Source organism: Emys orbicularis, chromosome 4, assembly GCF_028017835.1.
Source record: "Emys orbicularis isolate rEmyOrb1 chromosome 4, rEmyOrb1.hap1, whole genome shotgun sequence".
In the NCBI taxonomy this organism is placed as follows: domain Eukaryota; kingdom Metazoa; phylum Chordata; order Testudines; family Emydidae; genus Emys; species Emys orbicularis.
The window spans coordinates 133,756,684-133,783,000 of NC_088686.1; the positions used below are offsets into that span (position 1 = coordinate 133,756,684).

Sequence of the window (26,317 nt, forward strand, 5' to 3'; positions counted from 1 at the left end):
ACCATCAGAGTTCAGGAGGGGAAAGCTCCCAGAAGACTGTGGACCACAGAGTGTGTTGAGGGCTTCATAAAACTGCTTATAGTCGTTCCTGTCCGCATATGCCTGTATTTCATCTGCTTTGACGCTCAGCCACAAGTCCCGCATTTTGCGCAGTCGGTTCTGTACTGTTCTGCGAGCGTTGATAAAGGCAGTCTTCTTTGCCACTGAGGATGGATCGTTTTGATATGCACGATGCAGGCGGTGCTTCTCAGCAAGTAAGGCCTGGATTTCTGCATCATTTTCGTCAAACCAGTCTTGTTGCCTGCATGTGGAGGGCTCCAATAGCTTCGACGCAGCTGTATGGACAGTGTTGCGGAATCGCTCCCAGTCTTTCTCAGCGTCATCCTCAATATGAAGATCAGCAAGCTCATTCTCTAGGTCTTCCGCTAGATTTTCAGTGATGCGGCTGTTCTTCAGCTTCGACACGTTGATCCTTTTGAGAGCCTTACAGCCTTGTGGTTGTCTCTTCAGCATGATACGGAGCTTTATTCTGGATACTATGAGCCTATGATCCATCCAACAGTCAGCGCCACACATCGTTTTTGTAACCCTGACATCTTGTCTGTCCCTTCTCCTGATGATGACATAATCGATCAAATGCCAGTGGTTGGAATGGGGATACATCCACGAAGTCCTGTTACGGGTAGGAAGGCGGAAGACCGTATTGCTGATCAGAAGGTCATGTGCTGCACAAGTTTTCAGCAGTAACAGGCCATTGCTGTTACACTTTCCCACTCCATTTTTCCCGATGACTCCTTCCCAGGCTGCGGCATTGCATCCAACTCGTGCGTTAAAATCGTCAAGCAGAATCAGCTTGTCTGTGCGGTGCACTGACGATAGCAGAGTATCTAGTTCTTCGTAGAATTTATCCTTCCCATCCTCTGGGTTGGTCATTGTAGGAGCATATGCGCTGATCAAAGTAGCTTGTTTTCCTTTTTGAAGCGGAAGCTGCATTGTCATGAGCCGGTCATTCATACCCTTGGGGGAACTGGCAAGTTTCCAAACAAGATGATTCTTGATGGCGAAGCCAACTCCAGACTCGCGACGCTCATCACTGCTGCGGCCACTCCAGAAGAATGTATAGCCACCGCCTGACTCGGACAGCTGTCCTTCATTAGCAAGGCGAGTTTCGCTAAGGGCTGCAATGTCAATGTTGTAGCGTGCGAGCTCTCTAGCGACAAGTGCTGTTCTTCTCTCCGGTCTGTCTGCCGTGATGTTGTCCAGTAACGTGCGCACATTCCATGTGCCAATAGCGATCGGTGTCACTCTAAGTTTTGTTTTTGTTTTTGTTCGACCGCTTTTGTGGGATCCCCGCCAGCCGCGGTGTGCTGGCCAGGGTAAGGTGAAGCACAGGGCCGGCTTTAGGCCGATTCCACCGATTCCCCTGAATTGGGCCCCGCCCCTAAGAGGGCCCCGCGCAGATCGGGCAGCGTCCCTGCCTGAAGCAAAGCTCTGTGGCTCTCCGGGAAGCAGCAGCTGTTGCTGCTAGGCAACCAGAGACGCTGGCCGGCAGGGGGCTGAAGCAGAGGCAGCAGCGGCTGTTGCAGGTCAGGAGGGGGAGCGGGGGAGAAGGCACATGTGCTTTGCAGCCTTCCCCTCCCCTCCCCCCAGCACTCACCTGGAGGAGACACCGAGGGGGCTTCCGGTCCGGTGGGAGACAGGAATCTCTGCAGTGGACCTCACTCACCTTAGCAGCTGCTGGGGCTTCGGTCGGTGAGTGTTTGACCCCGTGATTCCCCATAGGTTTGTAATATTGGGTTGGTTTTGTGGTTTTCGGTGGTGTTGCTGTTTGAGGGTGAGTTTGTGCCTGCCTGTGTCTGTTTCAAAACTAAACTCGGGATCATGTAACCCAGGAAGAAAGCCCCGAGCCAGTACTTAGTGCTGTGAATTCCAGGTGAGAGAGAGAGGGAGGTTTGGAGGAGGAAATCAAATATATCCAGAGGGGAGAATGCAAAAGGTCTACAACACGGCAGGCTGAGACTTTTATCTCTCCCCCCTCCGCCGAGAGAGGGAAACTGAGGCACGGAGTGATCTGATTCCCCTCCCCAAATTATTTTGCAAAGGAGGGGGACGGGGGCTCCTATCCAAACCAGTTCCCTTCCCATCAACTCTGCTTCCCCTGCTGCAAGACCACTGTAGGGGCTGAATATTTCCATTACTCTGGCTTCTTCATTTGCCCTGCAACAATAAAATAGACCGGTTTTGGGGGGGAGGAATACCCCCCCCCAAAGCTGTGTGGACATTAAGTTTTTTGGGGGGGGGCCACGATAATATTCCGGATCGATCAAACACCCAGCTCAGCTTTCTAGCCATCCAGCAGCTCTAGGGCAGGGAAGGAAGGTGCTCTTGGTGCAGAGTGGTCGCAAAACAGGGGTGAATTTAGCGAGGGGGGGGTCCGGTTGAAATCCCACCCGATGCAGGCACACAGAATCGCTGGTGGCGCTAGGAGAGGCCAGGAGTGGAAGCAGGTGGCCCGGGGGTGGGGGGACATTTGCCCTCAGTCCTGGGCTCTGGGATGGACTAGGCTGGGTGGGTGGTGGGTTCAGTCTAGTCTTCCAGCCTGTTGCTCTTGCTGGGGTTTGTGGTTTTCATCTGGCTCCACCAGAAAGATCAAATAAGCCCAGTAGAAAAGGGGGGTGAGAGAGGCGGGAAGGGGTTTGTAAGGGGTTAAAGTGACCCATCAACGAAAGAGTAAAACCAGAGTTTGACTGGGTTTCCCCCCAGCCACCACTCCTGCAAACACTGGGCAAGGGGCAGCCCCATCCCCCACCGAGGCTATGGTGAGGGGCAGCAGGGGAGGAAGGAAGCCACATGTGATGGCAGTCCCCTCCCCCCCAGCACCCACCACCCCCTCTCCGGCCCCCAAACTCTGTCCCAGAGCCTGCATCCACCCCTCCGCACTCCCTCCCAGAGCCTGCACCCCTCCACCCATCCTGCACCCCACACCATGCCCCAGCCCGGACCCTGCACCCAAACTCTGTCCCACTCAGCCCTGGGCAAAGCTCTCCTTGGCTGGCTCTCAGCCCCTCTCCAAGGGTTGCAGCTGTCTGGAAGTGCCTGCCTTCCACACCTTCCTCATTCACACCTCATTCATTCAGGTCAATTGATTACAAAGTGGGGGGAAGATCTTATTCTACTTCTAGCAAAAAGACATTTTTCTTTTACCTTAATTATACTACCTTAGGGGCCAGCTATAACATTACCAAGGTTCAATACAAAGTCATATAAAAGTTATACAAAAATGCATAATGCAGCGATTTATCTACAACTGCACTGATTGACTGCTGTGTGCAGTAATATAGTGACCCCTGGGTCTTTGAATGAGGCTTTATACTTTGGGGGGGGCGAGCGGGTGGGCAAGCGGCGGGTGGGTAAAGAGGCAAGCAGTGAGCCAGCAGGGGTTCTAGGGGCGGGCATGGGGGTTTCTGGCAGGGGAGGGAGAAGGTGAAAGGAGGCAAGTGGTGGGTGGGGGACTGACTAGGAGGGATGCAGCAAGCCAGCGGGGGGCTAGGGGGTGAAGAGGGGTGTGATGGTGGGGCCGAGCGGGGAGGGGTCAGGTCCTATTTTACTGCTGTGATCTGGTCACCCTATGTGTGCCTTTTCTTCCCCCCCCCCCCCACGCCAACCTTCCTTTTCGGCCCACAGCTGTTTCGGCGGGGCGGCGCTGGGGAAGCAGGATTTGTTTCCGCGGGCCAGGAGGCGCTGGGAGGTGGGGGGGAGGAGGGCACAATTTTATATTAATAAGGAAATATTTTATAAATTTTAATAAAATAAACATTATTGAAGAAAATCAGTTGTACAACTATCAAAATATAAATTATTTTCCTAATATGAAAGTGAAAATCAGCTAATTAATATATGATGCAATGTATGTAATATATAATTTTATTATTATTTATATAGTCATGGAAAATAAATAATACATGGAAGAAATGAAAGGGTTCTTTTTAAGTGGCTTTTTTTTTAGTCATCCCTGCTGGGGCCCCGTCGAAACTGTTCAAATTGGGCCCCGCACTTCCTAAAGCCGGCCCTGGTGAAGCAGGCAATGTTTAGGGCACCTTTTCTAGCCCCCTCCTCATTCTACGGAGGTGAGCAGTGCAATCCTGAATAGGGCTGCTCAGTCGCTCAAGAAGATGCCGAGCTCCACTGCTGCTTCGGTCAGTGAGGAACGACCATTATGCCTGAGCCGCCTATGTGCAGATCCGCGGCTCCAGCTCCCAGTGTATGCACACCTGCTGCTTCGTCGCTCGCTCATCGCCACAGGACTTGATATGATGTAATATGATATGATATGATGTCGAGACTTGCGCGTGAATTGGATTAAAGTGAGGGAGAGTTGCGCGACGTCAGCCTCACTCTGTCTTCCCAGTTCCTATCTGTATCCAGTGGCAGGACAGAAGTCGAGACGGCTGGAGATAGGGCAGGGTGCAGTGGATGACCAGGACGCCTACATGTCTTGTCGTGCTCTTAAGCGTTCCACAACGCTTGCTGTCATCGCCTTCCTGACCATTGAACCAGGTTGAACCAGGTTGCCTCAGTCAGCCGGATCCAGCCTTCACATGCAGTGGGTAGACAGGCCCTAACTCACCGAGAGTCTCATACTCATCAGCTACCCTCACCTGGTTTAGCCCGCCAGTCGAGACGGTCTCCGGGGTGTGGCCGCTGTCGCATCCTGACAGCTCCTTGTGTTGTACTCAAAGTACTATACAGGATCTTTTCAGGGGGATTAAGGCAAAACGCCACATACTCAAAGTACTATACAGGATCTTTTCAGGGGGATTAAGGCAAAACGCCACATTTATTAGTAATACCGGTATTAATTAATACTCTACAATATGCATATGAGATATATATCACAGTCATGCATTCACACACACACACACATACAAACACACTCCGTCTTGCTGTTGTTACCAACTAGTTGCTCCCCTTAACTGCACTGGCCAGGTGAGTTAGATGGGGGAGGGGTGGAGCCGGGCTTCTGCCAATCCGGATCGATGCTCCGATGGTGACAAGACGAGACCCGGGGTCCTCCTGCAAGACACCTCATATTTATAGCAGCTTCCCTCTTATGCAAATCTAGACCAGATTCAAAATCTGGGTCTGTGTCCATTGGTCTGTGTCCGTTGGTCTTTGTGCTGCTTTTCTCTGGGTGTTGTCCCAATGCTGCTCAAAGAGGGTGTTTTCTAAAGAAGGTGCTTGCTTCTAATCCCTGAGGCCGTCAATATGTCTGCTCTTCTTTGTGGGGCCCACTTGACAAGTTGTATTGTCCTTTGCTCTGGCTCTCATTCCCTCTGCAACTGTTGTAGCTGTCTGGAGGTGGGTGTCTTCCAAGCCTCACTCATTCACACCTCGTTCAGTCAATAGGGCAATTGATTACAGAGTGGAGGGAAGATCTTATTCTACTTCTAGAAAAAAGGCTTTTACTTTAACTATACTATCCTTAGGGGCTATAACATTTGATACAAAGTTTTCTACCAATTTTCTATATAGGGATCTAATACAAAGTTGTATGAAAATAGAGAGGCACAATGCCAAGTCATATGAAATACAAAATAACATCATGCAAGATGCAATGTCATAAAGATACTTAATACAATCCGAAGAAGTGGGTTGTAGCCCACGAAAGCTTATGCTCTAATAAATTTGTTAGTCTCTAAGGTGCCACAAGTACTCCTGTTATTTTTGCGGATACAGACTAACACGGCTGCTACTCTGAAACCTGTCATAAAGAAAGATACTTAATACAGAATAACACAATGCAACATCATAAAGATTTATAGAGATAGTTAATACAGAGATTTCTCTACATTGTCCCCCTTTTGACCTCTCAAGAACAATTCTTGAGTGGTCACCATTTAAAATCTCTGTTTCAAAGCTATGTATTGGGTCATGATTTCAGAATGTGGTTTTAATTTGGAATACATCTGCTTTATCCAGCAGCACATGCAGAGCATTAGAACTAACATAACAGTTAGGATTATTAATAGAACAATGATGGGATGGAAAGCTATGTTTAGGACTGCTGACCAGGTGGGTGACCATCCTTTAAACACATCGTACCAGTGGTGGATACTTAATTGTTTTGCCTGTTCAGCCACCCTGAGTATTTCTCCTCCCTCATGGAGGATAGCCAAACTTCTTGTTTGGATTTTCTCTCGAGTGGATTTTGTTAGTTCACTAATTTGTTTGTTATTGTATATCCATCCATATAGGCCTGCCCAATTAATGCCTAGGGAGAAATCAGGGTCAAGGTTTTCCAGGTCCAAGGTCCCCATATCTATTTCTTTTTCTTTGTATGTTGGGAAATAGAATACTAGTTTAGGGGTATGTAGTATGGAGACATTACACATACATTTCTGCACCGGGGGACCTGAATGAAATTTGTTTTGCCATATTACAGGTTCCAGACCTACAACACAGACACAATTCTTTCCATTAAAATATACTTTGGTGGTGGAATTATCCATTTCATCCCAGAAACATGTAACTAATTCTCTGTTTTGGAGGGAGCATGGCTCCTCCAGGACAGGGAGTGTGTGGCACACCCATTGTTGTGGGGACCACTCCTCACACCCTCTATGGTCTACTATATCCCCTTTAACATTCATGTAAGTTCCAGCTAGCCGGGGAACCCAGATATGTTGTCCTTGGATTACTGGCAGTGCTGAGAATGGCCAAAGTACTGTAGTTACCTGTGCATCTCGGGCTCTTAGCACTTGGACTGATATACTTCCGCTCAGTTGTTGTACATTAAGGGAAGAATGTAATGGTTTGTACCATCCAGCAATATATGGTGTAAATAGATTACTTTGATGGCGTGTCAATAAAGGGGCTAGGACCATCATATCTTTGGCCCGTACCCAGTCCATTTCCCTCTCCATCAACATTATGGAAAGGATTTGTTGTTCTGAGCACCACAGAGCCATGGCAGTTTTATCTGCGATCTCTCTCATGGTAGCATATTCTGCCCAGAAAGTATGATTTATATGCTGCCATGTATACCATTGTAGATCTACAGTATCTATATCTGTTTGCACTAACTGAGCAATTTGGTGTTCCTGCCCCTTAGTTATCGAGTAGTGCAGGGTTTCCATGGCACTAACTTTATTTCGTAGTGCTTCAAGGTCTATGGAGTTTAGGGCACTAGTTCCTGTTCCTATTCCCCCCAGTATGGTATCAGCTATACTTCTAGTCCTTCTTCTAGGAGTATGTTCTCGTAATAATGCCCGGTACCATGCATCAAATATGGGGGAACTGTATGGGGCACACTCGGGCTTCACCTCAGCCAAGTTGCTCTTATTCCAGCTCATGGTGACATGTAGGGTATAAATCATGGGGGCCACTTGCACCCGAATACAGGGTTGTCTTCGGAGCAAGTGGGGGAAGTTCACAGTTTCTGGATCTGGACCATTTATAATGAGAAAGGTTACATTTCCAACAGGAAGAGTCTCATTTACCCAGATCATTATTGTTCTTGTTTCTGTTGGCTCTGGTTTAAAAGGGGGGATGGTTAGAGTTCCAGGGTGGCCAGGTTTACAGGAGGGGTTGGAGCCCCACCTAGAGTCCCCTGGGGCTGACACAGCATAGGTGCATCCATAATCACCAGGAGTCATGTTTACCCAGACTTGGACTGATATGAGTGCGAAGATCCCCTGCAGCGTGTTGTTGGTCACTGGTATTTCCTGTGGTGTGTCCCAACTGGTCCAGTTATACCATTGAATTCCCCATTGTGGGTCCGGTTGTTGTTCTGTTTCCAATGCGTGAATTATCATCAAAGTTACTGGAATCCAAATGCTCCATGCCTTGAGCGCCATCTGCTGGTTTGGGTTCGTTAGTGGTGTTGGTATCTGTAGCTTAAGAAAACAATTTTAGTTGCGAGATATGAGCCCATTTTAGCTTGCCCTGTTTATCTATCCGGTACACCAAAGGGCTGAGCCGGTCCACAATAGAATATGGACCTATCCATTTAGATTCCAAATTGTGCTCCCTTCTACCCAATTTTAAATACATAACCAGATCTCCGGGCTCCCAGAGCTGGGAGTTACCAGCTTTTTGCTTATGGAGTCTGTTATTCATTTTATCAATGGCCTCATTGATCCGGTATTGCAAGGTTAATTTGTCCTCCTGTAATTGTTTGAGCCACTGAAAATAATCATGTTGTGGTGTTACCACATCTATTTCCCCTGATCCTAAACCCATCTGTGTGGGATCAATCATCAGTTTCATCGGCTGTCCAAATAAAATTTGAAATGGCTGGATTTTTGTTTTTAGCCGGTTGCTACTGCGGATGGCAGCCAGAATTAGAGGCAGCTTCTCTGGCCAATTTTTCCCAGTATTACTTACCACCTTCCTTAGGGCTTCTTTAATGGTGCGGTTCATGCGCTCTACTTGCCCTGATGATTGAGGGCGATAGGGGATGTGAAATTTTTGTTTAATACCCAAGGCTTGTAATAAGCTAGTAAACATTTCCCCTACAAATGCTCCTCCATTGTCTGAATCTATTATCTCCGGAGTTCCATAACGACAGACCACCTCAGTAAATAATTTTTTTGCAGCTTCTGTGGTGGTGTTTCTTCTAGTGGGGAATGCCTCTACCCACCCAGAGAAAGCATCTATGATTACCAGTAGGTACTGGAATCCCTCTTTGCTCCGTGGCAATTTGTCTATGTAGTCAATTTGTATTCTATGCCAGGGACCTACTCGTCTCTGGTGCATAAGGGACTGGTAATGTGGTGGCCGGGCTTTATCCTGAGCACACCTGATGCAATTTTGAACCCAAGTTTTAACATCATCTTCCATACCTTTCCACTGGGCTACCTCTTTTAGCCTGCTTAGCGTCCCTTCCACTCCCTCATGCATGAACTGATGTGCAACATTAACCAGTTCCTGTTTTTCTATCTTTCCTGGGGTTCTGTGTGGGGAATGTAAACAGTTATTGTCATCAATAAATTCATCAATTGACTGCGGATCCCCCATTACCTTTCCCTCCTGACTTCTAGTCACTACTGCAGCTATATCATACTGCCGTGCTATACCATCTACTTTATTATTCCAAAGAGCCTCTGGAGTGTTCTGTCTGCTATGTGCCTTTACATGCCTGACCTTTAAACAGCCAGGATGTTGTGTTACCCATTGGTAAATCCATTTCCACTCCTCTACATATGAAATGCTTTTGCCATCTGCTGCCTTCCACCCATTTCTTTCCCAGTCATGCATCCAGTATTGTATTCCCTTGACACAGAAATCACTGTCTGCATAGATAAACACAGGTCTGGGGTTGTTCTGATATTGCTGTAGTACCCGATATATGGCATGGAGTTCAGCATGCTGGGCTGACCCATGATCCAAATAGCCCTGTAGTATTTCCTCTTCTAAGTTAATTGCTGCATATTTAATTTTCCTTATGCCTTTAAGCACCATTGAGCTCCCATCTGTGAACCACACGTGTCCCTCTATCCCAATGGTATCTAGCTCCTCCAAGGGGGGTGCCTGTATCAGGGCTATTCTTTGCTCTAATGTAACCTCGGGGCAGTCATGTTTATTTCCTTTTTCAATCAGAGCGTGAGTCAATAGGTCAGGTCTAGACACGGTCTCGGTGGTGACTCCTCTGTTTATCAGTGTGAGGGTCCACTGAGCCATGCGGGTGTTTGAGACCTTGCCCCCAACCAGTTTCCCAGACAGAATGTACTTTAAAGGGGTGTGGGTACTTTGGATTGTTAGGGGAGCCGTTCCAGTTAGGGGTTCAAAAGACTGGACTGCCCACACCGCTGCCAAACATTCCCTCTCACAGGGATCAAAATTCATTTCTGGCCCCTGTAACTTCCTAGATTCGTAAGCTACCGGGACCAGTTTATCTTCTTCATTCTTTTGGAGGAGAGTAGCTGCTAATGCCAGGTCGTTAGCCGCGAGTCGGATTACAAACGGCTGGGACTCATCTGGGAATCGCAGAGCAGGGGCTGTCAGGGCTTTTTGTTTAAGCACCCTTAGAGCCTCCTCTTGCTCTGACCCCCACTCCCATTTTACCTTTTTCTTAAGCAATTTCCACAAGGGCAGTGTAATCTCAGCATATTTATAAATATGAGGTCTTAGAAAATTAAACCCTCCCAACAGGACCCGTAGGGAATGTTGGTCGGTAGGAGCCGGCATTTCTATCAGGGCTCTTACTTTTCGTTGATCTACCTGCCTCCCTTCCTTTCCTATAACAATGCCTAGATAAGTCACTTGAGACTGGACCAACTGGGCTTTTTCTAAGCTAACTTTAAAACCAGTCTCTTGAATTAGAGCCAAAACATTTTCAGTTAATCGTTGTACCTGTGCCTCAGTTTCCCCAAAAATTAAAATATCATCTACGTAGGAAAACACAAAGGACCGATCTTGTGGGCTAAGGCGATCCAGCATGTCTATGACATGTTTGTGAGCTATAGCTGGGCTATTGTGAAATCCTTGGGGTAGACGCTGGAATGCCCATTGCTGCCCATTGACCGTGAAGGCAAATCTATCCTGTGAGTCTGGGTGCAATGGGATAGCAAAGAAGCAATTAGCCAAATCAATGACTGAGAAATACTTTGAAGTAGCCTGAACCTTTTGAATTACCTGGGTCATATCGGCTACTATAGGGGCCATAGGGATTGTGCCTTTGTTAACACGCCTATAGTCAATAGTTAAACGCCAAGATTTGCCGTCTGCCTTGAGGACTGGCCAGACAGGAGAGTTAAAAGGGGAGTTAGTTTTTCGAATGACCCCCTGCTGTTCTAAGTCCCGGACTGTTTGCTGTAACTGTGTTTCAGCCTCCTTGGGATAGGGGTATTGTTTTTGAGGGGGTACCAAATCCCCAATGATTTTTACACAAGCCTGTATTTTCCCACAGTCCGTTTTCTTTTGAGTCCAGACAGTGGGGAATTTTGAGCGCCACACCTCAGCTTGCTGAGTTATTGTGGTGGTGGCTACTGGTCCCCCTTTGGTTAGAGGGGTCCTCTGTTCCACTTTTCCCTTATGGGGAGGGGGCATGTCCAGTTTCCATAAAGTGCCCCGTGGTAAATCAATCACTATGCAATTTTTAAATAGCCAGTTTGTGCCAAGAATCATATCATTTGTCATGTCTGGGGTCTGGATCAGATCTCCGTGGGTTCTAAACCCTTGCACGGAGAAAGGCACTTCTGCCCACTCCCATCCTGTACTGGGCTTCCCTTGAAAGGACTGCAGTGTGACTTGTTTGATTCTAGTGCCGGCTGGTGGCTGAGTTCTAATTAGCGAGACTGCAGCTCCTGTGTCAATTAAAGCCAATGTAGGAGCACATGTGCCCTGCTGGATATAAATACATGGTCGACCTTCAGGGTCCCATGCAATTTTACTGATGAACCTCCAACGTGGTGCTCCTACATATGGAGGAGGTTCAATATCCAGAGGGTCTCCCTATGCCGTATCTCCTGGGAATGGGAGGGGGTCCGTAAATACAGAAGGAGTAGGGGGAGGGAGAGGAGCTGTCGGTGTTAGTATGCTTGCTACTCTCCCCTCCTTAGAAAGCATCTGAAGTTTAAAAGCTTCTGCCAATAAGTTCTGTGTGGGTGCCCCGTCCCACTTGTCTCTATCTGCCCCGTATTGCATTAACACCTTCCAGGCCATGCGGCGAGCGTCTCTTTCAGTTAACTCTTCCTTGCCTGGAGCTGGGGTGTTTGTTTTAATTTTCTGGAGGTCTGGGTACAAATTATCCCTTTGTCTTCCTCCATAATACCCTCTACCCCGAGATCTACCTCTAGTGTGTGTTCCCCGTGCCCCAGTTATGCCTTTATTGCCGCTTTCATTAGAATAAGTAACCGAGGGCTCTAATGCTGCAACATACGCCACTCGTTCCTTTTTTATGGTAGGGGCAGGACCGGAATATGTAAGTATTTGCCGGACCATTTCTCTTAGTTCCCGTAATGTGGCAGGCTGGCCGGGTTGCCACACTCCCAGTCTCATTGCATAAAACGGTTGTAAGGAGGCAGCACATTCTCTTAAAGAATCTACACTGAAAGGCACCAGGTCCAGTTTAGTGGCCGTATCACGTGTAACTAAGGCCTGGTCTACACTAGGCTTTTATGTCGAATTTAGCGCCGTTACATCGAATTAACCCTGCACCCGTCCACACCACAAAGCTATTTAGTTCGACATAGAGCTCTCTTAAATTCGACTTCTGTACTCCTCCAAAACGAGAGGAGTAGCGCTAAATTCGAAATGGCCATATCGAATTAGGCTAGGTGTGGATGGAAATCGACGGTAATAGCTCCGGGAGCTATCCCACAGTGCACCACTCTGTTGACGCTCTGGACAGCAGTCCGAGCTCGGATGCTCTGATCAGCCACACAGGAAAAGCCCCGGGAAAATTTGAATTCCTTTTCCTGTCTGAGCACTTTGAATCTCATTCCCTGTTTGGACAGCGTGGCGAGCTCAGCAGCACTGGCAACGATGCAGAGCTCTCCAGCAGAGATGGCCATGCAATCTAATAGAAGGAGGGCCCCAGCATGGACTGATCGGGAAGTCTTGGATCTCATCGCTGTGTGGGGCGATGAGTCCGTGCTTTCAGAGCTGCGCTCCAAAAGACGGAATGCAAAGATCTACGAGAAGATCTCTAAAGCCATGGCAGAGAGAGGATACAGCCGGGATGCAACGCAGTGCCACGTGAAAATCAAGGAGCTGAGACAAGGCTACCAAAAAACCAAAGAGGCAAACGGACGCTCCGGATCCCATCCCCACACATCCCGTTTCTACGAGGCACTGCATTCCATCCTAGGTGCGGCCGCCACCACTACCCCACCACTGACCGTGGACTCTGAGGATGGGATATTGTCCGCGGCAGGTTCCTCGTCGGACATGTTAGCGGACGGGGAAGATGAAGAAGGAGATGAGGAGGACGAGGCAGTCGACAGCGCTGGCACCGCTGATTTCCCCGACAGCCAGGAGCTCTTCATCACCCTTACCGAGATCCCCTACCAACCGTCCCCATCCCTTACCCCGGAGACAGAATCAGGGGAAGGATCAAGCAGTGAGTGCTTTAAATATCTAAACATTTATTTTTACAAGAACTGGAATATTTATAATATTAACAATGGCTGTTTATTCAAGTGCTTAAACATGTAAACAATTATCTGCAAAAAAACTGGAATATTTACAATCGTAACAAAGGGTTTTTCATGATTTGTCTGCCTTAGGCTCTTCACAATTTAGTCCCAAGTATTTAAAATTTTTTTTACAATGTCCGGTAAGTCATGATTATGCTGCCCAAGACGCTCCACTCTTTAGTCCCAGTGCACCTACGCGAAAATCCGGTCAATATGGCCGGGGATGGAGGCGAAATCCTCATAGGAGAACTCCTCGTAGGTCTCAAGAAGGTACATTTCCAGCCTGTTCATCAGGTTCCTGGGTAGGGCGATCTTAGTGGGCCCTCCGTGGTAGGACACGTTACCGCGCCACGACACCATCAGATAGTCTGGTATCATCGCCCTGCAGAGCATAGCGGCAAACGGCCCTGGTTTCTGAAGGCTTTCTCGAAACATCCTTTCCCTCTGGGACTCCGAGATCCTCAGCAGGGTGATGTCGCTCATTACGCCCTGCTTTGAATTAGGGAGGGGAATGTTAGTATTGGGACTGCTTTACAGCCACGCGGTGGAGGGAGAGGGGCAGCATACAGGGATCTTTCCCTGGAACAGCCGCGAGGGGGTGGGACAGGGGCATAGTTCATGCTGTCCTGATTGCTGGCAGCAGAGACTGGCATTGCTTTCAATGTGAAAGGAGGCCAGTGCTACTAGTACAGTTTTAAGCAGCCAGAAGTCTACGGCTTACCATGATTGCACGCTACAGAAGTTCAGGTGTCCTGCCACGCTTCTCAGATAACTGCAAGACCACTGCAGGACCCCAGGCACTGAAGGCGATGGCCGAAAATTCGACCTTGTCCTGAGTGCGCATGTGAGAGGTGCAGTGCATGGTCTTGTTCACAGAGAAAGACTAGGTTCTTTGTACACAACTTCATTTATCTGTCTCAGGAATTCACTCCATTTTTCCCATTCACACAGACACATCTGCGACTGTCTCCCAACCCAGCCTGTCAGCACACTCCCAGAGGCTAGCGCAGATTAGGAGGAGGAAGAAGAAGACGCGGGAGGACATGTTCTCAGAACTAATGAGCTGTTCCCGAGCCCAGGCAGCCCAGCAGACACAGTGGAGGGAGAACTTGTCCCAAATGCACCGAGCAGTCATGGAACGGGAGGAGAGGTGGCGTCAGGAGGACCAGCAGGCTACTGAAAAGCTGCTTGGACTTCTGAGGGAGCAAACGGACACGCTCCGGCGCCTTGTGGATGTTCTGCAAGACCGGAGGCAGGAGGACAGAGCCCCGCTGCAGTCTATCTCTAACCGCCCTCCCCCGCCACCAAGTCCCACACCCCCCTCACCCAAAGTACAAAGAAGGAGGGGCGGCAAGGGCCGTTAAAACTTTCAGTCAACCCCTGCAGACTGCTCTAGCACTAGAAGGCTCTCATTCCCCAAAATTTTAAAAGTCCTTTCCTACACACCTCACAGAAGCCCCCGTGCAAGTTTCAACCCCCACGTTTCATGTCTGGTTCATAATAAAATATTCGTTGCTGTTAATTACTGTTTCCATGATTTTATTTTGGAGGAGAGTATGTCTGAACGAGGGGAAGGGGCATGGTAATTGGACAGGACAGTCACCTTTACCAGGGTACAGAGGCGGGGTCAGGTCCAGGATCAGGACACATACCCAGTGCAGTGACTAGTGACCCTGTTCAATCTGGGAGGTGGTTTTCGTGTTCTGGGGGGGGGGGGGTTGCTCTGTGACTTTGTGGCGGGGGAGGGCAGTTACAGATCTAATGCATCACAGAGCCCCGCAGCAGGGGAGCTGTAACCCTCCTCCCCCTGCCAGACAGTCACATAGCCGACACATACACGCTGTCCCGCCCAGGAGGGCTGGCAGGCTCTGTTGAAACAACCAGTCCACCGCTGCGGAACCCGTCATTCCTGGAGTTTAGAAGCATCATTTGCATCACAACAGTAAACCCGCACCCCGCCACAGTCTGCGTCCCAGGTTTAAAACATTCCCGCGAAAACAGTAATAAAGACAACGGTGTTCATTAACAAAACAGAACAGATTTTATTTTTTGGGAAGGGGGTGAAGGGGGTATGTAACTGGAGAGGATAGTCAACGGTAACTGGGTAAAGAAACGGTGGCAAGTTCAGGTTCTGAGTCCACAAACTTAAAATTCACTGGTGACCCTGCTCAGTCTGGAAACTGTCTTTCAAAGCCTCCCGGATGCACAGTGCGTCCCGCTGGGCTCTTCTAATCTCCCGGCTGTCTGGCTGGGAGTAATCAGCAGCCAGGCGATTTGCCTCAACCTCCCACCCCACCATAAAGGTCTCCCCCTTGCTCTCACAGAGATTGTGGAGCACACAGCAAGCTGCAATAACAATGGGGATATTGGTTTCGCTGAGATCACAGCGAGTCAGTAAGCTTCTCCATCTCCCCTTGAGACGGCCAAAAGCACACTCCACCACCATTCTGCACTTGCTGAGCCGGTAGTTGAACAGTTCTTTTTCTGTGTCCAGGGCGCCAGTATAGGGCTTCATGAGCCAGGGCATTAGCGGGTATGCTGGGTCCCCGAGGATCACTGTAGGCATCTCCACATCCCCAAGAGTTATTTTGTGGTCCGGGAAGTAAATACCTTCCTGCAGCCTTCTAAACAGACCAGAGTTCCTGAACACGCGAGCGTCATGAACCTTGCCCGGCCATCCAACGTTGATGTTAGTAAAACGTCCCTTATGGTCCACCAGTGCTTGCAGCACCATTGAAAAGTAGCCCTTTCGGTTGATGTACTGGCTGGCCTGGTGGTCCGGTCCCAGGATAGGGATGTGAGTCCCATCTATAGCCCCACCGCAGTTTGGGAATCCCATCGCGGCGAAGCCATCTATGATGGCCTGCGCGTTTCCCAGGGTCACTACCTTTGACAGCAGTACCTTCACGATTGCCTTGGCTACTTGCATGACAACAACCCCCACGGTAGACTTGCCCACGCCAAACTGGTTCGCGACTGACCGGTAGCTGTCCGGCGTTGCAAGCTTCCAGAGGGCTATGGCCACTCGCTTCTGGACAGTCAGGGCTGCTCGCATCCGGGTGTCCTTGCGCTTCAGGGCAGGGGACAGCAACTCACAAAGTTCGAGGAAAGTCCCCTTCCGCATGCGAAAGTTTCGCAGCCACTGGGATTCATCCCAGACCTGAAGCACTATGCGGTCCCACCAGTCCGTGCTTGTTTCACGGGCCCAGAATCGCCGTTCCACAGTATCCACAAGACCCATTGCCACCGTGATGTCCTCGGCACTGGGTGTCGTGGTTTCAGACAGGCGTGTGCTACTCTCGGAGTTCAGGTCCTGACCCCGGTGCCGTAGCCTCCTCGCCTGATTTCTCTCTATCTGCCTCAGTGAAAGGTCGATGATGAGCTGCGATGCGTTGACAACGGCCACAACTGCAGCGATGGTCACAGCGGGATCCATGCTCGCAGTGCTGTGGCGTCCGCGCTGTCACTGACCAGAAAAGTGCGCGAACTGATTTCCCGCCGGCGCTTTCAGGGAGGGAGGGCGGGAGTGACGGTTGGATGACGACAGTTACCCAAAAGCACCCTCGACACATTTTTTTACCCAGAAGGCAATGGCGGCTCGACCCAGAATTCCAATGGGCAGCGGGGACTGCGGGAACTGTGGGATAGCTGCCCACAGTGCACCGCTTCCAATGTCGACGCTTGCCCCGTTAGTGTGGACTGACAAAGTCGAATTACTGTCCTTAGTGTGGACACACACGTTCGACTTTGTAATATCGATTCCACATATTCGATTTAACTAAAATCGAACTACTCTCGTAGTGTAGACATACCCTAAGCCAGCCATCATCTGCATGAGACCCCATCGGGTTAAAAACGTTTCGGGGTCCTCATCAGTTTCCTGTGAAATCACAATGGCTTGGGCCACGAAATTACGCCTGCCCATTAGTTCTGCAAATTTTGTCAGAACATCCATTAGGTGGTAATCCTCACCAATCCTGAACCTGTCTAGAAGCCCCCGCATATCTGGGGCTGCACAAATGCTCATTAAGCGGTGCAGCTCTTGTGAGTTGAGATCCTCCCTCTCTCCCAGTAGAAGAGCATTCACACTCCATCTAGAGAAATTTTCCCGTTTTAAAATCCCCAGCCACTTTGCCATGGCCTGGAGATCGGAGGCAGAAACAGGCACTGTGGTTACTGTTTCACTCCCACCATCCTCCCTCGTGGTGGTGACTGTTCTCTTCGTTATTGTTGAAATGGCATTTTGGCTCTCGGAGGGGGAATCTACCCAAATATCCCCTTCCCAATCTCCAGAGGGGTCTAAAAAGTCTGCCCCTTCTGGGGTTTCAAATATCCCTTCTCCTGAAGTTACTGCTGCAACTTGTCTGTTTGCAAATCCCACTTTTTGTTTTAGTTGGTTGATAAGTGATTTACAGTGGCTATGGTCAATAGGGGCTTTCCCCTGTTCTAAAGTTAACTTTTTGACCATTCCCTGTAATACCTGATTTTCTTTTTCAATTCTTTCCTTCTCTTTGGTATGCTCCTGTAAGATTTGAGAGTGTTGTTTTAACTCTCTGTACCCATCCTTAAGGGAGTCTAGCTGGGTTTGGCTGCTAATGGACAAACATTTCCACTTCTCTGCTTCTGCAGCAGAGGTTTGTAAATCCTGCTGCAGTTTCTCCTTTTCATTTTCACATTCAGCCAATCGAAGGAATACCTCATTACAGGTCTTCCATAGAAGCCAAACTGCAGCCGCTTCTTTTTTCATTGGGGTTGAAGGTTTATATATTAACATATATTGAGCCAATTTATCTTCTAGGTCCGAAATCGTATGGACATCAGCTAACACTTGATCAGACCAAGGGCTGTGTCCAAATTTTTGCAAAATTCGTTCAAAAGGGGTAACATTTTTTACAAACGCCAATTTTTCAGTCCCCTCTCTGGGAGCCTTCTTAAAAGACTGCTTAACTTTAAACATTTTCTGGTATACCCAACCTCCTATTGGGACTAAAACAGCAATGCTTATCCTTTTTATTAATACCTCTTAATATACCCAACCTCCTATTGGGACTAAAACAGCAATGCTTATCCTCTTCGCCTGGAGCAAGAAATTTAATTCTTCTCCCTTCTTTTCTACTGCCGGCACTCTACGACCGGGGGAGCGAGAAAGCTACTTCTCCTCCTCTCTATACCCGGCCTCCTACCACCGGGGGTGTGCACACCTTAATGATCGATCACTTTTCAATACTTTTCAATACTCAATATCAAAGTTTGTTTCTTTACTCAATAAATGCTCGTGGTACCTTTCCCCCTTTCGCAATTGTCCACCAAAATGTTGTACTCAAAGTACTATACAGGATCTTTTCAGGGGGATTAAGGCAAAACGCCACATTTATTAGTAATACCGGTATTAATTAATACTCTACAATATGCATATGAGATATATATCACAGTCATGCATTCACACACACACACACATACAAACACACTCCGTCTTGCTGTTGTTACCAACTAGTTGCTCCCCTTAACTGCACTGGCCAGGTGAGTTAGATGGGGGAGGGGTGGAGCCGGGCTTCTGCCGATCCGGATCGATGCTCCGATGGTGACAAGACGAGACCCGGGGTCCTCCTGCAAGACACCTCATATTTATAGCAGCTTCCCTCTTATGCAAATCTAGACCAGATTCAAAATCTGGGTCTGTGTCCATTGGTCTGTGTCCGTTGGTCTTTGTGCTGCTTTTCTCTGGGTGTTGTCCCAATGCTGCTCAAAGAGGGTGTTTTCTAAAGAAGGTGCTTGCTTCTAATCCCTGAGGCCGTCAATATGTCTGCTCTTCTTTGTGGGGCCCACTTGACAAGTTGTATTGTCCTTTGCTCTGGCTCTCATTCCCTCTGCAACTGTTGTAGCTGTCTGGAGGTGGGTGTCTTCCAAGCCTCACTCATTCACACCTCGTTCAGTCAATAGGGCAATTGATTACAGAGTGGAGGGAAGATCTTATTCTACTTCTAGAAAAAAGGCTTTTACTTTAACTATACTATCCTTAGGGGCTATAACATTTGATACAAAGTTTTCTACCAATTTTCTATATAGGGATCTAATACAAAGTTGTATGAAAATAGAGAGGCACAATGCCAAGTCATATGAAATACAAAATAACATCATGCAAGATGCAATGTCATAAAGATACTTAATACAAAATGTCATAAAGAAAGATACTTAATACAGAATAACACAATGCAACATCATAAAGATTTATAGAGATAGTTAATACAGAGATTTCTCTACACTTGGAGCCACAGGTGGGAGCTGGGTGTTGTCAAGTGGGGACCAAAGTGGATGAGCTACTCCTAGGAGTACAACTGCTCCCCCATCAGAGGTACTACCCCTCCCTGACAACCCCATGTGAGTAGGTAACCGCTCGATAGCTTTCATCACCATATAGTTTTTGACAGGTTTCCACGCCCCGTCCCCATTGCCGGCGCCGTCCCCATTTTTCTGTGTTTGGCCGGGGTAAGGTTGCTGTAGTGAGTCCATATTGGTCCATATTGGTTGACCGGGAGGTGGGCGGGCTCCCCTCCTGTCCTGAAGAGGGAGCACCGGCGCAAACACCCAAGTGGGCGGAGCCTCCGCCTCCTGTCCCCGCCCCCCGGAAGTCACGGGGCGGGACAGGAAGTATAAAGGCCGGCAGCCAGAGCTCAGTCAGGCGCCGGCCACCGCAGGGAGCAGACGTGCGGTCGGGAGCTCCCCGCCAGGATACCTCGGAGGCCCGTGGTGGATGCCCTAGCTGGCCGGAGCTGCCCCGAGCTCATTACGAGGAGGAGCCGCCGGAGCCCGTCCGCTCCCGTCGCTGGGAGGCGCCCGTGGAACTCCCCCACAGCAACCCTGAAGGGGAGGCCCCGCCAGAATCCTTGCAGCCCTGCTGTTATCCAGAGGAGCCGCCCGAGGGCCAGTGGCCGGGTTTCCCTACGGAGCTACCGGATCTGCCACCAAGCCCCGGCCGAGAGGAGGCTCCACTGATGGACTGGACCGCAACCGGTGCCACAGACGAGGTAGGCCCCGAGGGGGATAATGGAAGCAGCCCGGGGGTAGCCGACCCCAGTCAGGCTACAGAGGCCTGTGAGCCCATGGCAGTGTGTTTCGGTCAGGATACCCCACTGACCGGCAGCGACACTAATCGCTGCTAGGGCCCCGGGCTGGGACACAGTGGAGTGGGCGGGCCTGTGTCCCCCCCTGCCACCCCTACACACGGGTGGCAGGCTTCCCCCTCACCCAACGCTCAGGTAGGAACCTGAGCCCCTTACCTGCCGGAGCTAATTGCTTGTTTGTGCTCCGCCCTGAACCAGGGCCGGAGCTACTACACTGCTTGCCTGCTCAGCCCCTGCTCCAGAGGGCCTGAGCGAAATTGACTGGTTGTGCTCCGCCCTGACCCAGGGCCAGAGCTAATAGACTACTTGGGTGCTCAGCCCCTGCTGCAAAGGGCCTGGGCTTATTGACTGCTTGTGCTCAGCCCCTGCATCCAAGGGCCTGAGCTTACTGACTGTTGGCGCTCAGCCCCTGCACCCAAGGGCCCGAGCTTATTGCCTGTTTGTGCTCAGCCCCTGCTACAGGAGGGCCTGAGCTAATTAACTGCTTGTGCTCAGCCCCTGCACCCAAGGGCCCGAGCTTATAGACTGTGTGTGCTCAGCCCCTGCTGCAAAGGGCCTGAGCTTATTGACTGTTTGCCAGCCCAGCCCTGCGTCAGAGGGCCTGGGTTCTTCGACTGTGGTTTACTCAGCCCCCTGGACCAGAGGGCCTGAGATCTGAGCTAACTGACTGTTTAAACCGTGCAGTAGGGAGTCGGTGTGGCTCCCCTCCTGTCCTGAAGGGTCGAGCCCCGGCGCAAACCCTTTTACAGTTGCGTGCTTGTGTTTTGACATATTTAGAGAAAAAGTATGAAAGACTAGAAAGAGAGGCTGTAAGGGGTTTGCAGCTCCCTCCCCATCCGTCTGGGCGGGAGACAACGCCCCTCGCTATGATACTTCTGGGATACCTTGGTTCAGGGGGAAATTAGCTCAGTGTTAATGGTTCAGGCCTGCAGTCAGACCGAGCAAAGACAGAGAGTCTGTGTCGCAGGGCAACGATTCACCGGTGAGGGATGATCTCTTCCGGCCTCTAAGTGCCCTCTACAGGCTGGTGTCTCGCCTGCCGCTGGTCCCGGTGTACCTCCCAGACCCCGGTGCCCCTCTACGTCAGGCTCCTGCCCCCGGCAGTAACCCACTATCTGGGTGTCCAGGGGCCCAGGGGAACCCCCAACCCTCTAACCACACCTTGCCTCAGTGGCTACTGCCAGTCACTGTCTAGCCCCCGCTCACTGGGGCGGACTGCAGTATATAAACCACGCATCATCGGCAAGGGGGGTTGGATCAGCTGCCTCTGCCTATCTCTGGGCTGCCCCTCTGCAGCCCGAGTACCTTTTGTAGGCCTTTATCTAGGCCTGGGGTTTTGCCCAGAGCCCTCAATCAGGGCTGGGTCAGAGCCGCTGCTGCCCTGCAAAGGGGCGATCGTTGGGTACCAGGTACCGGGGCAAGCGACTCGCTGGGCAGCCTCTGGAGGCCGTCTCAGCCCGGGGCACGGTCTGAGTGGGCAGGGACAGCGAGAGAGGGAGGGAGCATCAGGGGGCATCATCCAGGTGTCATTATCCATCTCTACTGCCCCTCCCGGAGCGCCGACTCCTGCCCCAGAGCGAGGGGCACCTCGCCCCCACTCTCCAGCTCCTCCCTGGCCCTCCCTGAGCTTTCCCCCTTTATGGCCAGTTGGGAGATTAAAACTACTCAATCCCTCCTGTCTGCAGCATTGCATACATCTTGCTGCGTGCCCCTGCGCTGCGGGCTCTGACCCGGCTCCTGCCTGGCGCAGCATGCGGCTCCGTGCCCCTGCGCTGCGGGCTCTGACCCGGCTCCTGCCTGGCGCAGCATGCGGCTCCGTGCCCCTGCGCTGCGGGCTCTGACCCGGCTCCTGCCTGGCGCAGCATGCGGCTCCGTGCCCCTGCGCTGCGGGCTCTGACCCGGCTCCTGCCTGGCGCAGCATGCGGCTCCGTGCCCCTGCGCTGCGGGCTCTCACCCGGCTCCTGTCTGGCGCAGCATGCGGCTCCTGTCATGGAGTGTGGGAGGGCTGTGGCCTACAGGCAGGCAGGCAGAGCAACAGAAGGTCCATTTGCCTGGCCATTGATCAGGGTGGGGCAGCAATCAAGTAGGGGGGCTCTGGCCTACAGTCCAGCAGAGCTGTGGCAGTCTAGGGGAGGTTATCTCTCTGGTGAGAGAGTCAGCACAACCGTCTGGCGTCCGGATTCAGGTGGGAGCCAGACCAATGCAGGCCTCCTGACAACCAGGTGGGGAGGCTACCGCTCCTGATGGTGGGTTGCCAGGGGTAGGGGAACCCAGGCCCTCCCACTCACCTACGTCCCATCCCAGGGCCCTAATAGAAGCAGAGTGGCCTGCCACTGGGTCAGCGGGGAAAATCCGACTGCAACACACTGGCCGGCTTGTAGTCAATGACACAGCTGAATCTGATTCGGCTTCCCTGGGCTCCTTCCTACACGACCATTCTTTGTGTACATAGGTTCCAGGGTTGTTGTTTGCTTCGGACCACGAAAAAGTTCAAGGAGCTGAGATTACAGAAAAGTCCCATAAAATGTAAAAGGGCTTAAAGCCAATGGGGTTCTCTCTCCCTCTCTTTCTCTCTCCACATACACCACATCTATCTATCTATCTATCTATCTATCTATCTATCTATCTATCTATCCCCATACACAACCCCTCTATCTATCTCTCTATCTACCCCGATACACCCCCTCTATCTATCTAATCTATCTATCCCCATACACCCCCTCTATCTATCTAATCTATCTATCCCCATACACCCCCTCTATCTATCTAATCTCTCTATCCCCATACACCACATCTATCTATCTCTCTCTCTCTCCCCATACACCACATCTATCTATCTATCTATCTATCTCTCCCCATACACCCCCTCCCCTCTCTCTCTCTCTCTCTCTCTCTCTCTCTCTCTCTCTCTCCCCATACACCCCCCCCCTCTCTCTCTCCCCATACACCCACCCCCCTCTCTCTCTCTACACTCTCTCTCTCTATCTATCGGGAAAGATGCTTGGGGCCTGTTTTTTTAGATAAGAATAAGGCAGTTAAAGGGGGTGCGTAGTGAGGGGAGGGGAGGGAGAGGGCTATTGTTTAAAAATCTTGGATTGATAGGATTGGTTCAGGAAAATGCATTCTATGACTCAGCTGTAGAACATTTTCTGATTGGTCTGCCCGAGAGGCGGAGATAACCATGCTGTGGGCTGTGAGCCTTGGGAGCTCTCTCTTTTCCCGGGGGGCAGCCGCAAGGATAAGTTCTCTTCCCCACCCGCACCCCACCCCCGCCCTCCCTTCAGCTTTCTATACTTTCCTTCTCTCACTAAGCCAAAAGGATCTCTTGCTGTTTTCTATACTCTCCCTCTCTCAGGTCTGGTCTACACTAGTCGTTTATTTCGGAATTAGCTGAGTTAATTCGAAAAAAAAAAAAATCATTCCGTCCACACGATCAAACCGTTTTCTTCGATTTAAAGGGCTCTTTAATCCGATTTCTGTACTCCACCTTGGCAAGTGGAGTAGTGCTTCAATCGAGATCGCAATCCCAGGTTAAAGGTATTGTGGACGCAATTCGACGTTATTGGCCTCCGGGAGCTATCCCAGAATGCTCCCTTGTGACCGCTCTGGACAACACTCTCAACTCCGATGCACTAGCCGGTGGGCAGGAAAAACCCCGGGAACTTTTGAATTTCATTTCCTGTTTGGTCACCAGCAGCACAGGTGACCAGCAGCACAGTCCACCATCACAGGAGATCATGCAGTCCCAGATTCGCAGACGAGATCCAGCATGGTCCGAACGGGAGGTACTGGATCTCATCGCATGTTGGGGAGATGACTCTGTTATGGTAGAACTACATTCCAAAAAAAGGAATGCAAATACGTATGCTAAAGTCTCCAGAGCCATGACGGAAAGAGGCTACTCCAGGGACACAGTGCAGTGTCGTACAAAAATCAAGGAGCTCAGGCAAGCATACCAATAAGCCAGGGAGGCGAATGGGCGCTCTGGGTCACAGCCCCATACATGCCGCTTCTACTGTGAGCTGCATGCAATTATGGGGGGTGACAACACCACTACCCCACCACTGTCCATGGATACCTCCAAGGGGGGAGTTGAACGGAGCAAGGAGGATGAGTTATTGGAGGACGAAGAGGAGGAGGACAGTGCATAGGCGGCAAGTGGGGAATCCGTTTTCACCCCTAGCCAGGAACTATTCTTAACGCAGGAGCCAATAGCCCGCCCCCCAACTCCCAAGGCGGGCTCCCGGACCATGACCCTGGAGAAGGTACTTCTGGTGAGTGAGCCTGATCGGAGCCATGAGGTGGGGGGCTGGGGGGAAACACAGCCACACTGGGCTGTTCGCATTTAGTTTAAAGGGCTCATCCCTGCTCAGAGCCTCGTCGGAGCCACGCGGTGGGGGGGGGGGGGGGGTGAAGCGATCATCCCAGAGAGCCCGCAGGCCCTCCTTTTATATTGCAAACCCACCAGGCATTGCTTGCTATGGGAAAGGGGGCCTGGCAGTTTGAAAGCATTGAAATGAATGCGGAAGAAGCAGAACCCCGCGTGCCCCTAGGGCTTACCATGGCTGGCTGCAAGCTAAATTCTGTTGCCCGGCCATGTGTGATGTGCTGTGTACTATGAATTGCCCGTTTCACTGAGAAACAGTGTGTCCTTTGTTCTCTGAAATGTATCTTTTAAAATACTACCCTCCCTTTTTCTCCTCCCACAGGTGCAGATGTTTCAACGTGGCCCCTATCTACTCCATCCAAGAGGCTGGTCCAGATTAGAAGGTGGAAAAAATGAACTCAGGACAACATGTTCGCCGAGCTCATGCAGTCCTCCAGCATTGATAGGGCCCAGCTGAATGCATGGTGGCAAACAATTGCGGAGTCCCATAAAGCATTACAGGAACACGAAGAGAGGAGGGACGCATGCGATGAGAGCAGGCAGGATGCTGTGGTCAAGCTCATGGGGGAGCAAACTGACATGCTGCACTGTATGGTGGATCTAATGCAGGAAAGGCAGCAAGACCACAGACTGCCGCTGCAGCCCCTGTTTAACCGCCCTCCCTCCTCCCCAAGTTCCATAGCCTCCTCACCCAGATGCCCAAGAACACGAGGGGGGAGGCTATGGGGACCCACACACTCAACCCCAGAGGATCGCCCAAGTAGCAGAAAGCTGGCATATGCGAACTTTTGATTTGGTTTCTGGACTTGTCCTTCCCTCCTCCTCCACCCCCATAACCCAACCCCCCCCCCCCCCATCTACCTTCTTATTTCTCTCAATGTGTTGTGCAACAAATAATAAACAACAGTTTTAAAACAATTGTGACTTTATTTCCTTTCATATATATATAGGGGGCGGGTAACTTCAAGATAAACAAACACAACTGTCACACTGTACCCTGGCCAGTCATGAAACTGTCTTTCAAAGCTTCTCAGATGCGCAGCGTGCCCTGCTGCGCTCTTCTAATTGCCCTGTTGTCTGGCTGTGCGAAATTGGCCGCCAGACCAGTTGCCTCAATCTCCCACCCCGCCATAAACGTCTCCCCCTTACTCTCACAGATATTGTGGAGCACACAACAAGCAGCAATTACAACTGGAATATTGGTTGTGCTGAGATCTAACCGAGTCAGTAAACTGGGCCAGCGTGCTTTCAAACATCCAAAAGCACATTCTACCACCAACCTGCACTTGCTCAGCCTATAGTTGAACTGCTCCTTACTACTGTCCAGGGTGCCTGTGTACGGCTTCATAAGCCATGGCATTAAGGGGTAGACTGGGTCCCCGAGGATAACTATAGGCATTTCAACATCCCCAACAGTAATTTTCTGGTCTGGGAAGTAAGTCCCTTCCTGCAGCTGTTCAAACAGACCAGAGTTCCTGAAGATGCGAGCGTCATGCACTTTTCTCGGCCATCCCACGTTGATATCGGTGAAATGTCCCTTGCGATCCACCAGTGCTTGCAGCACCATGGAAAAGTACCCCTTACGGTTTACGTACTGGCCGCCCTGGTGTGCCGGGGCCAAGATAGGGATATGCGTTCCGTCTATCACCCTGCCGCAGTTAGAGAAACCG

At 50.5% G+C, this 26,317-nt stretch overlaps 1 pseudogene; it reads left to right on the top strand.

The window, feature by feature from the left end:
- LOC135877872 (kinesin-like protein KIF21B) overlaps positions 1-25,027 on the top strand; it is a 46,793-nt pseudogene extending 21,766 nt beyond the window's left edge.
- The last annotated feature ends 1,290 nt before the right edge of the window (positions 25,028-26,317 follow it).